Here is a 13,108-nt window from a genome sequence, read left to right as displayed (position 1 = left end):
AGGCTTTGGCCAGCCCCAACAGAAGGGACCATCTCGGGTTGTAGCTGTGGTGTTCCCGTTGCCCCTTTGGTGTACTGGAGGCGCCGACAATACGAAATGATGAAATGTTATTACAACTTGTAAATAAAAGCTATTAAAGAAATATTATCACGCCTAGGCACCAACCTGTGACTCAGCGCTACCGCGCCCGTGTGAGGAGAATTACAGAACGCCAACGAGGAATTTTCCGAAGGTCGCAGATGGCACGCGAAGTTGCGTAATATGATCACTTTTGATGACGGTACGTGGGTCAATGAATGAACATGCCACTCGAAATAATGCGATAATGAGCGCCACCACGCCGACAAACGTACGCAGACTAGATAGGATCTGGACGAAAACGGCCGCGGCGGCCGCGGCGGTAGCAAAACAAATATGAACAACTTGGACAGGCGCGGAAAAAATTTTCCGGCCGCTTTGGTCTTTCCGGCGGCTTTGGCCTTTCCGCCCGCTCGCCGCTTCCGAAGTGTTAACGTAGGCTTAGTCTGCGCGAGAAACGTCTCTTGTTTGCGATTGCGCCCCTACGGAAGGCTGTGCTAATTACTGTTGTGTTGTTGAATCCCAAAACAGCAATTACGGAAGGCTGGTAGTTGCTGTTTTGTTGTGGAATCCCAAACCAGCAATGTACACACGAAGGGGTTGATGACAGCAGTGAAATTCCACTGTCTCGCAACAGAATGCATGAAACAGACAGCTGACAAGCATGAATTACTGCTGTGCGCACTGCGCAGTACAGCGTAAGTAAACTCTTGTTGCAGGCGCTGACAGTTCTCGTCGGAGTTCACGCGTCCTGAGAAATTGATTATGTGCACTATGCACTGAACAAGACCGGAGTTCATTCCTGCATCACTAGTACACCAACCAGTCGAGATTCTGTGAGCTTCCTGTTTGCACCGGCGTAAGTGAAGCAGAAATGAATTGTACGCACTACTTAGAATGCGTATACACATGCCATATCTATGCTGTGCGGTGAAATATTCTGTACAATTCTGAATCTGTTGACGTAAAGGCCAATGACGGCTGCATGCTCGGACACAGCGGAAGACACAGCGGCCCATGCACTTGCCGCAGGAAATGCAATCCTCTCGTATGAGGGAGCAGGCCGACGAAAGCTCCGAAAAAAAAAAAAGCCTTACGCGTTTTTGCGCGTATTTAAGTTTTTTAGCGCAAAGACGCAGCGAACAAGCTATTGCTATGGGAGTAGGTATAGCCTGGTCACACGTGAATTTTCACGCGTATAGCCGTCCTTGACTTGTGAAACGCACTTCGCCCCGACGAGGATGACGCTATCTACGCTTAACGGAAATTAACAATTAATGATGTCTTCTCCGATCGCACTGGTCGTCTCAATGATGCGTTGTCGAAGACTGGTCCATTCCGTGGCGCGATGAGAGACCGTTGCTCCAAACGCCCACTGTACCTGTCGTACTTACTGAATTTTACTGAGCTTACTTTACTTTTTATTTAATTTCTTCACAAGCACACGCGAGGGGGGGGGGGGGGGTCCCATGTCTTTGATATACATGTATAGAGTCTGCTGAAACTACCGATATTTATTATCGATCACGTGACGTAGAGGGAAGCAGAAGCTTGCCCCTCCCCCCCCCCCTCCCGAAAAAAAATTTCTGGCTACTCCCCTGACCAATGGGAGTGTGGCCTTCTACAATGAAAAAAAAAAAAAAGATCCCTTGAATTTCTCCGACGCTGGGCGGAAGCGAACCCACGTCACAAGGACTCCTCAATGACAGCAACCCGACCCTTTAGAAGGCTGCCCCACCAATGCACTTGGTATGTGCAGCTTTTCAATGATCAGCCTACACTCCAACGCTTTAGCAAGCTCTAGGGTCATCTAGACGCAAGCTGCGCCATGGATGCACTGGGTATGTGCCACTCTTCAATGAACCTATTACCATCTTGTATAACCGAGAATCTCACACGGGGTGTGTAGCAAGCGAGGGAACCGGCACGCTGCGCCTCTCGGCTCGGAGGCCATGGGCTGACTTGTTGACAGCCGAACTAGATGGCGCAGCCCTATCCAGCAAAAGTCGTAATTTCGCCCCAAAGTGAAATATCGATTGCGATAGCAAATTAGAAGACAACTATGCGAAGTAAGGATAGTAGGTTTAACGGACGTATGAACTCGTAAAGAGTCGCTTTCTAAGCAAATTAACATGGTGGTACACGCGCACAGGCAAACAGAAACACATCTCGATCGATGAGGGCGGACACTCGCCGTCAAACGCTGGCTTGAGGAAGAGCGGCTGTAACAGCGAGCGAATTGACCTTCGTGCTGCCTCTCGCTTCAACGCGAACTATACGGCAAGAACACAGCAACACACGCAGCTATGATCCCTCGGCTAACCTAGACTCATCGCACATCGCTTTCAAGATAGGGCCATACCCATAGGTCATACCCATAGTCAAGTAATATAAGTGCCTCGGCGTATGCATAAATGGAAAGACTTACTCAAGCAACCACCAAGATCTTATGAAAATAAAGGGGAAGCGGAATGCAGCAATAATGAAACACAGAGCACTGTGGGGCCAGCATAAGTATGAGGTGGTGCGTGGAATCTGGAAAGGAGTAATGGTGCCGGCGCTCACATTCGCAAATAAAATTCTATGCTTAAAATCGCATATCTTGTCCGGGTTCGAAGTTAACCAAAGATCAGTAGGCCGGTTGGCTTTGGGAGCTCACGGTAAAACCACAAATGAGGCAGTGCAAGGTGACATGGGTTGGGCCTCTTTTGCAGTCAGGGAAGCACAGAGCAACATTAGTTTTGAAGAGACTCAGGAACATGGATGAAAATACATGGGCGGCTAAAGTACACACGTGTCTGTATCTGAAAAGCGTGGACAAAGAATAGAGGAAGAGGTAAAAAAATTCGCCACCGGGTACAAGGTAATTGAGAGTACTAATAGATAACCAGGAGTCACCAAAAAGAATGAGAAAACACAGAGACAGGCAATTGGGTCCAACGAATGGAAACAAAAATGACCATGGAGATTTAGAAAAATTAATCGTCGGGACCCTTCAACAAATTTCGTCATCATCATCATGATCATCATCATCATGTCTATTTTTATATCCACTGCAGGACAAAGGTTCTCACTGCGATCTCCAACTACCCAGTCTTGCGCTAGCTGATTCCAATTTTCGCCTGCGATTTCCTAATTTCGTCACCCCACCTAGTTTTCTGCCGTCCTCAACTGCGCTTCCCTTTTCTTGGCACCCATTCTGTAACACTAATGGTGCATTGGTTATCTACGGTTTGCTCTCTGATGCACACCGCTCTCTTCATGTATCTTAACAAATTTGTTGGGTCCCAAAAGTGTGTACACCCTTGCAATCTTTAATAACATCGCGCGAGCGTCGAGCGCACAGCGTGTCAGCGGACTTGTTGCTGCGAGGGGCATTATGCGAACGTTGCGGCATAATACATTCGAACTTGAAGTTTTCTTGCACCCATGTTGGCGCCAATTCCGCCGCCCCTCAATGCTACAAGGCCACCGTACACGCGGCGCGGTCGACGCTGGCGTGATGTTAATAAAATTTTGCAAGGGTGTACGTTGTAATTGTATACCTTACTTAAGTGAAATGAAGTTTCAAATTTTGAAAAGAAGTAAGTTATAAGGGAATATCTGTACAATAATACAAAGGCACTGGCTTGCTATTTGAGGCTCAAGTCGGTTGCCTAAGGACCACACAAAACGCAAGAGACTGACTCGAACACCAAGTGCCCATTCGAACCTCATCCTCCTCGTTTCTCTACGAGCACCCATTCTTTTTTAAAGCATTTCTTTTTCTACATTCTCCCGGCCCGAAGAAACAGATGTCATCTCTAGTGGGTACAGTTTCTGCACAGGTCTTGTTAACTTCCGTCCTGAGTTTGAACTCGGCAGGCTCGTACCAGTCCGTCACGTCCACAGTAGACCTCAGTTATTCTTCCGAAAGGCCAATTGCATGGTGAGGCATTGGGTGCCTCGACGATCACTACTCCGTCCACCTTCAAACCTTTATTTGTCGCTGTTGGGTATTGATGAAGAGAACAAAGTTCGAGTAGATACACCTTCTTTCAACGAAGCCACAGGTGTTTGAGAAGCTTGTTCCGATATCGTAGTATTTTAATGAGGTATTCTTGGCTTGCCTGCTAAATTCGGCTCTGGTATTCTTCGTCGCCGTACTCCGGTTCAGCTACCAAAGAATTTCCGAATAAAAATTTCCTTGACAGATCGGAGCAATTTCTCTTGCGTCCGTGTACGTATACGACAGTGGATGGATGGATGGATGGAAAAACTTTATTTTGGTCCATTGGGTCGCGCTGGATTCCTAGCCCGAAGCGGGCCGCTCCCACGTAAGGACCGAAAGGCCTAGCCTATCGGCCGTTTCGCGGGCCCGTTGGACTGCCCATAGCTGTTCATCTAATGTGAGACTGCGTAGAGCTGCGTCCCACCGCTCTTCAGTGTTGTCCTTGTCGCTGCGTATACGACAGTGGTCTAGAATTAATTACGGCCGCCACTTCCACCAGTAATGCTGTTAGCTATTCGCTATCGACCATGTGTTTTCCGAGTGTCTTGCGTAGCGCCGACTTCACTGACCGGATCAATCTCTCTCACCAACCTCCCCACCATGGTGCACTCGGTACAATGAACTTCCATTCGATGTGACGGGAAGCAAGCAAACTGACAAGAGGTGAGACATTCATAACGCCCCAGAAGTCTTGCAAGTCCCGTGATGCTCTTTTGATTGCCAGGGTGTTGTCAGAATAGATAGTCAGAGGAACTCCTCTGCGTGATAGAAATCTGCGAAACGCAAAGAGGAAGGGGGTTATAGACGGTTTGGTTTCGGCACCAAAATAATATTAAAACTGCGAGAGACTTGACTCGAACACCGAGGGCCCGCTCGGACCTCATCCTCGTCTTTTCTCTACGAGCGCCCATTTTCTTTATAGCACTTCTTTTTCTACAAGGACCAAAGCATACCATACTAAATATTCGCAACAAAACGATGCAAGTGAATGCTGCAGAAAAAAATTGGGAGACCAATCAGCACATCCCAATGGTATGCGAGGTATTCATCCAGTGAGACGCGTAAGTAACGTACACCTTCCAGAAGCACATGGATTTAAAGTAGATGGAAGCGTCAAACGGTGAAAAGTCGAGCTGAGAAGAAGACGTTTAAAGTACTTGTGTGAAAAAAAAGCAGGGAAAAGGTGGATATGTTACAGGCATAAGCAGCGGTACAAGGTAGATGGAGAAGTTTTGAGGAATACAAAAAAAAAAGGGTATGGAGATTTATACAAAAATGCTAGAATGAAAAGCATTCAAAGTGTACCTGAATACCTCAAGTAGGCTAGGTGACTATTTTGCCGCCACGTAATTTCAAATTCAATGTCAATAAATCATCAGCATCCTCATCAAGCGCGAAAGTGGTGTGCCGATGCAGCACACGCCTCATGCATAACTCGTTTTGACGGCTGCAACACATTGTGCCCCTCTACTGACTCAATGCTAAGCGCATTACCATAGGCAATGACGACATAGGTTCTGCCGATTTTTTATATTTTTTTGATTTGGAATTACCCGGTCCTTATCCAGCTCGTCTGCGTGGGTACAAACCACGAACTCCAAGGCTCTACATGTACATCTGGCGCCGTCTATCCACCTATTTTAGTTATTTTACTAGCGGAGCTGTTCTTAGTGGGTCCTTCGCCGTCAGCCGTGGGTATTACGCAGGTCACATGACCAGGAGAGGAGAGCCGCGCCGGGGGAGGGCAGGTCACGTGACCAGCAGAGTATAAGAGGCGCGCTGGGGGAGGAGGCGACCAATGAGAGGCCGCGCTGGGCGCGAGGAGGAGAGGTGATGGGTATAAGAGGTGTTTCTGTGCGGCGCGCCCTATCGGATAACGAACGTGCATCGCAGCTGGGCTGTGATGCGACTATGGGCAGACCACGAGTAGTGCGTTTTCCGGAGGAAGCGGCTACCTACCGCGAGCGTGAGCGAGAGTTGGCTCGTCAGTGAGCTCATCGCTTGCTCTCATTACTCGCGCAGAAAAAAAGAGGCGGTGCAACTTGCACGCTAAGAAAGCACGCCAGAACACAGAAACAAGCCTCACATGAAAAAGACACACACACGTGCACACACTGGTAGAGCCGCAAATATGTAGCAGCACCAACGAGGCAACGCGCCGCGCTGCTGCCGACGCCCTCCGCGTCTCCCTGCGCTCGCGCCGAATGCGCGCGGTGTCCGTGACTGCATCCGATGCCTGTGGTGGCGGCTCGGAAGGTTCCGGCCGGAGAGCTCGACACTTGTCTAGTAGCGTCGGAAGTCGCTGCCTCTTCTCGGCTCGCAAAATTTCAATAGAATATAAGTTCCTGTTGTAGATCTGTCTACTTGTATTTACGCAATTGCATCACGTGCAACACATGCACATGTAACACTCGGTGTAACTAACACTGCTTCGTTGTTCGACCACCTTCACGGAGTGGAAGGGGTGGTGATTTATCTTATTTTGATATTGCTTGTGAGCTGTGCAGTGCGTAAAATCTTTTTTCATGAGATTACTTGCTTACTGCATCAGAATAAAGTAAGCAGAATGCACCGCATCACTGTCAGTTCTATATGAATTCATAGACAACATTTGGCATAGACTTGAACAAGTGCGCTAAAGCCACATAAATTTAAGGCACTCGCTCTCTTTAGCTACTTGGCCCGATTTCGATGAAGGTCGACCAATTTCGTACAAAAAGAAATCACCCGTCCTTCCACGATGGTCGAACAGTGAAGCTGTGTTAGTTACACCTTGTGTTACACGCTAAGAGCAGGCATCTTCCCTATAATCAAAGGATCTTTACAGGTCCCGCAGTTGCTGAACTCTTCCACTGACGTAGAAGGGAATTCCTTTTCCGGTTACGTCGTGGGAGACGCCCGCTCCATGAGAGCCCCGAAGCTCTCGTGGCCTGCAGCGCCTTTATTTAATAAAGTTGATTTCCTTCCTTCCTTCTAGGACTTCAATGGCGTGGGAACGCTACACGTCGTTGCGCACATAATTGCGTCAGGTTGTGCGTCAGTTGCGTCAGGTTGTGCTCGAATCACAGCCTGTCGCAGACTTTGCAACGCCGCCGATGTGTTTCCGTTTCTCTGGCGTGCAGAAAGCATAGTTGTAGCTGGGATGAAATGTGCGGAACCGCTAATCCCTATCTCCGTATATACAACCAACGATAACGCGAAATCCTCTCATACCCCACTACTCCTTGACCTGCTTTTTTCTTACACAGCCATTGGTTGGCGCGCCTCTCGCCCTCCCCCTCCAACACGTATATTGGACGCCGCCGATTTACGTAAAACCCCTTTGCTCGTTCTCCTTTTCATCTGCACCTTCTCACAGCATTCTCACAATGGAGGAAAGAAGTTACTCCAACCCATTTCCCCCAGCTGAGCTCTTCTTTTCATCTCCTCTCCTGCTAGATCACGTGGTCCCTTTTAGCGAAGTCCGACAACGACGGCACAGGGTCCGCATACACAGCTTCGCTGTAAAACTGAGTGGTGAGAATGAGACAACTTTTATTCGCCAGAGTGGGGAGCTAGTTCATGGGCTCATCAGGAAGGCCAGATGGCCGCGAGGCGATGCGTGGCGGCGACCTCTTCGGCTCGCTCCACGGATCAGAGTTGCACGTCCGGGCTCGAGCTGAGCAGTACGTCCTCCCACGATGAAGGTGAGAGAGAGGTCAGGAGTTCGGGGGGAGGGGGATCCTTTTCGCAGCCCTAGAGGATGTGACTGAGCGTAGCTAGTTCGCGGCACAGGTGACAGTACGGACTTAATCTGTCCTGGGTAAATGTAAGAGTATACGTAGGGGTTTGGGTACGAGTGCCTGTAACCTGCACCAGGTGACCTGCTGACGCTTGTTTAGTTTACTGTGTGGCGCGGGCCCAGTGTGTCGTGTAAGACGGTAGTGCTGGGTTATGTCTTGACATGAGTGCAGGACTTTGTTGTAGGTCTCCAGGCGCAGGAGGCCCACCGCTCGGCTGATGAATCCTCGAGCATGTTGGTGGGCCGCTTCGTTCCCTGGAATCCCCGCATGAGTCGGGACACATGTTAACTCTACGAGCGTGGTTCTTCAGTGTTTTGTAGTGACTGTAGTAGCTTTAGGGTGTGCCGCTATTCCTCGCGCAAAGTTTTTTTGCGATAGCAATTATATGGACACTCCAAAGCGGATTTCTGCCGTCGTCGTCGTCGCCGTCACCGTCGCCGTGAGGTTCGGTATGACATCAACGGCAATGAAATCGTCACCGCGCTCCGGACGCTGTATGTGCGAGTGAAAGGGCGCGAGGGACACGCGCTTTCACGGAGAGCCAACGCACGTCGGAGAGCAAACGCGGGTTCTGCGCCGAGCTCTCTGAATTGATTGATTGAATAACTTTTATTGTTTCAGTCCTGCAGAACGCGTATTAGCACGTCGCGGGCCGCTCCCACGTCGGGACCGACAGGCCTAGCCTGCCGGCCGCATCGTGGGCCTGCTGGACAGCCCAACGTTGCTCAGCCAGGAGTGGGCTGCGGAGAGCCGCCTCCCACCTAGCTGAGCTGAGGTCAGGCTTGCTATGAAGATACATCCCCAGAGCATGTGCGAAAGTGTTATCTATTCCCGCAAGCAGGGCACGCATCATCAGTGTGAATCTCCGGATATATCGCATGTAACGTGAACAGATTGGGATAGGTTTCCGTCTGCAAAAGTCTGAATGTCAGTGCCTGAGGCGTGGTATTGGTATTGTGGTATTGTGTGAGGAGGGTATTGTCGCCGCGAAAGATAGAAGTGTTTAAATAAGTTCATTATAAGTGGCGGGCGCGTCTCTACCATCCGTAACTCTCTCCTCGGCCGTTACAGCACCAGCGCGGTCAGTCAGTGCGCGCGCGGCAGCGTGGGCCGTCTCATTGAGGTTCGTGGGGACACCCACCATGTGCCCAACGTGGGCTGGGAACCAAGTAAGCAAGTGATGCTTGATTCTATTCGGACCTGCCTTACGAAGCGGCCCAAAGGCCTGTTCTGAGATCACTCCACATTGAAATGCCCTAATGGCCAACCGTCAGTCACCGTAGATGACGTCGCTGCTGTCATCAATCATCGCCAAGGCAATGGCCACCTGCTCGGCTATCGCCGGATCTCCCGTTCGTACAGATGCACAGTTCGTGAGTCGCTGTTTGGAATCCACCACTACCGCAGAAAAGGAGCACCCCTTCCAATATGCAGCCGCGTCAACAAAGCAGGCTCTACACCCCTCTGCCTGGATCTGTTTGAGTATGGTGGAAGCTCTTGCTTTCCTTCTATCCTTGTTATATTCCGGATGTACATTTCTTGGTATCGGCGATACGGAGATCAAATCTCGTATGTCCCGTGGTAACTGGCATTTTCTTGGTGCCTCTGCAGATGGGGGGTAGCCGAGCTCTTGTAATATCCTCCTACCGGCGGCGGTCGTGGAGAGTCTGGCAAGTTGCTCTCTTTCCTGAGCCTCTGCAATCTCCTCTAGAGTGTTGTGTACGCCTAGCTGGAGGAGACGATTGGTGTTGGTGAAGATCAGTATACCCAGGGCTCGCTTTGTGATCTTCCTGAGCAACGTGTTTAGTTTGTTCCTCTTTGCTCTTTGCCATCGGTGCATAGCCGCCACGTAGGCAAAGTGGCAAAGCACAAAGGCGTTAATCAACCGTAACAGATTGTCTTCTTTAAGGCCATGATGGCGGTTAGCCACCCTTCGGATGAAACGTACTGCGTTCTCCGTTTTGGTCGTGAGCTTGCTTATCGTTTGCGCGTTAGAGCCAGTAGATTCCACTACCATTCCGAGTATTCTTATTGCGTCGACCCTAGGAATCTTGTCTCCTTTGCCCGTGCGAAGAGAAATGGTGCTGTCAGGCAGTGGTGTCCAGCCCATGGGCTTGCGACCTCTTCTTATGGGGCGATAGAGTAAAAGCTCCGACTTCTTAGCCGAACAGTTCAATCCCGTGGATCGAACATAGTTCTCCGTGACTTCGATGGCCTCCTGTAACGCACTCTCAACCTGTCCGTCACTTCCTCCAACACACCAAATTGTAATGTCATCCGCATAGATGGTATGCCTGATGCCCTCGACTCGTGAGTGTCCTGGAAAGGCCGATCATGGTCAGGTTAAACGAAGTCGGCGAGATCACCGAGCCCTGTGGAGTGCCCCTTGTTCCAAGCTCCACCTCTTCCGCCATCATGTCCCCTGCGCGGAGAGTCGCCCTTCTTCGGTGCAAAAATGACCGGACGTAATCATGGAATCTTACTCCCAGACAAAGTTCGGATATAGATTGCAGTATAAATGGATGGGATATCTTATCGAAAGCCTTCTCCAAATCTAATCCAAGGATGGCCCGAGTGTGCCCCGTGTCATTGTCGATTATCTGACACTTGATGAGCTTCATGGCCTCCTGTGTGGACAGACCTGCCCTGAAGCCAATCATCGTGTGGGGGTAGAGTTCCTCGTGTTCGATGAACCAAGTGAGCCTGTTGAGTATGACATGCTCCGCGACCTTGCCAACGCAGGATGTGAGCGATATTGGTCGTAAGTTGTCCAGGCTTGATGATTTGCAAGGTTGGGGATGAGTACTGTAAGCGCCTGCTTCCATGCTTCCGGAACCTTGCCTTCCTTCCATGCCTCGTTGATGACTTCTGTCAGGTATTCTATCGAGTGCTCGTCCAGGTTTCGGAGAGTCCTGTTTGTGAGGCCGTCGGGACCAGGGGCAGACTTGCTATTAAGCTCATGTAGCGCCCTCCTAACCTCTTCCGTGCTGATGTCTGCATCCAGGTCGGAGTTGGGTGGCCCAAGGTAGTCTGCGTAGGCGACCGATGTCTCTTGCCGGGGACCAACGGGCACGTACTTCTCCACCAGGCTGTTCAGGACTTCCTCAGTGGTCTTGACTCGTGTGGCTGTATGCAGAAGCTTTGCCATCACATGCTGCTGGTTGGACCTTGTGATGGTGTCGCTTCCAACGGAGCGGACGCAGGCGGAGGACGCGTTCCTCTCGCGTGTTTGATCTCCGCGATTTCGGACGTAAGCTTTTTAATAAGTTCCCTCATATTAGCATTCTCGCGTTCAAGTTGTCCTATTTTATGAGCGCTTCCTGTCGCATGCTCTGAGGATGCCCCCGACCTCACCTCTGCCTGTCGTCCACGGATAATATCAGCCCAGGTGGTCGCTCCCGCCGATCCAGGAACCGCTCCAGTCTGGTTCCCTCTGGGTCTGGAACTGGACCTGGTGCGGCTGTCAGGCCTAATGCGGCTTCCGGAATTGATGCGGATTCTCGTCCCCCTGGACGCTGTCCGTCCTCTGGATCTGGAGCGCCCCCGGGATATGGAGCGTCCCCGGGATCTGGATCGCCCTCTGGATCGGGAACGGCCTCGGGTGCCGGATGGGGCCGATGAGTCCAGTTCTTGAGAGCGTGGGTGCCTTTCACCGGAGATAGCTGGAAAGTGTTGATCATCCTTGAAGGGTGGTGATGGCTTGCATCTTTCCTCCTGCTCAGCGTTGCGAGCGCGTTCTCCTCTTCTGCATCGAACCACGTACGGCATCTGGAAGCGTTTCTTGCAATCCTTAGCTGCGGTGAGGTGGGCCTCGCCGCATAACTTGCATTTTGGGTCGCAGCTGTGTTGTTCATCGGGATTGGTAACTCCACATCCCCTGCATACCACTTCCTCTGGTGACGGGCAGACATCGGAGCGGTGTCCAAGGCGTCCGCAGGTGTAACAAACATCCATCTGTTTGCGGAAAAGCGTGCACCTGATCAGAGTGCCCCATATGCAACGTAATTTGGGACCTTGTATCCCTCGAACAGCACCACCACAGTTCCAGTATCCTTGATTCTTTTGGCACCTAGCGCGAGTGGATTTCTCCGGTTGACGATCTTCCGGTCAATTACCTCAGGTCCGTCCTCGATTGCAATACGCCGAATTACCCCCTTGCAAGTGGCGTGCGGCGCAGCAACATACGCGTTCACCTCATACTGTTGCCCGGCGACTGTAATGTTCTCCACAGCGGTGTAACAAACCGCGTGTTCGTGGCTAGATGTGCTGATCACCATCACATTTTGCATCGGATTGGGGCACATAGTGTCCCATTCTCTTTCCGTCGTACTGATACCCGTTGCAGCCCATATGGCTTCTGCGACCACTTTGGGGCCTGCCTTGGTAATACTCAGTCCGCCTCTGGGTCTGACCACAATCTTCATTTCGTGCTTCGGTAGTGGTGGCATCTGCTGCCCCGGAGAATCTTGCTTTAGGATCTTGTATCTATTTCGGCTCGGCAGCGTATCTTGGCCGTCAGGGTGGGCCGCGCACGAGGTTGGCGCAAAGACGCGCGGCAGCGTTCTTGCAACACGCGCCGCTTGGCGACCGTTATCCAGGCAGAATCTTTCCCAAACCTTCGGGGCTAAATCGTCCCCATCGTCCTGACTATCCATCGCAAGAAAAAGCGGTGAACATAGCGCTACAGGCTAACGCAGGCCAGCGGCAGCAGGCCAGCGTCTCGCCGCAACTGGCGCCGTTGCGTTAGAGTTAGTGTTAGCATCAGTTCGGCGTGGTCGCACAAGATCGGCGATAAATTCTCAGAAAGTCCACCCACCTCCAAAAAATGGTATCCACGTGTTCGGCAGCACTTCACTGAAATAATGCACTCAAAGTTCACGGAAAACTTCATAAACCTTCACGAGATCGAGAAAAAGCAGGAGCCGATCGGAGCGCGTCCGACCTACTCGGGCCATCCGCGTTCCCTCGTGCTCTCTGAAGGGATGCAGAATTAAGCGTCTCTTTCCTCCTTTACAATCACCATATTAGAGAGCAAACGCGACTTCTTCTTCGCGCGAAAGGCCGTGGGGGGACGGGAGGGAGGGAGGGGAGGCGACGTTTAGCTGCGACACAAAATGCGTATTTATATAAAAAAAATCACAGCATATCCACGGGGTGAATGATGATGAGTGGGCTGAAGCTCCGGCTAGGGGAATCATGCGGGATCTCCCGCCTTAAGGGACGCTACGCACAAAAGCGAGTTAGAACGTGCAGTCTT

The sequence above is a fragment of the Dermacentor silvarum genome, chromosome 6 (assembly GCF_013339745.2).
Source record: "Dermacentor silvarum isolate Dsil-2018 chromosome 6, BIME_Dsil_1.4, whole genome shotgun sequence".
NCBI classification, from domain to species: domain Eukaryota; kingdom Metazoa; phylum Arthropoda; class Arachnida; order Ixodida; family Ixodidae; genus Dermacentor; species Dermacentor silvarum.
Note: the sequence above shows the minus strand (reverse complement) of the source record.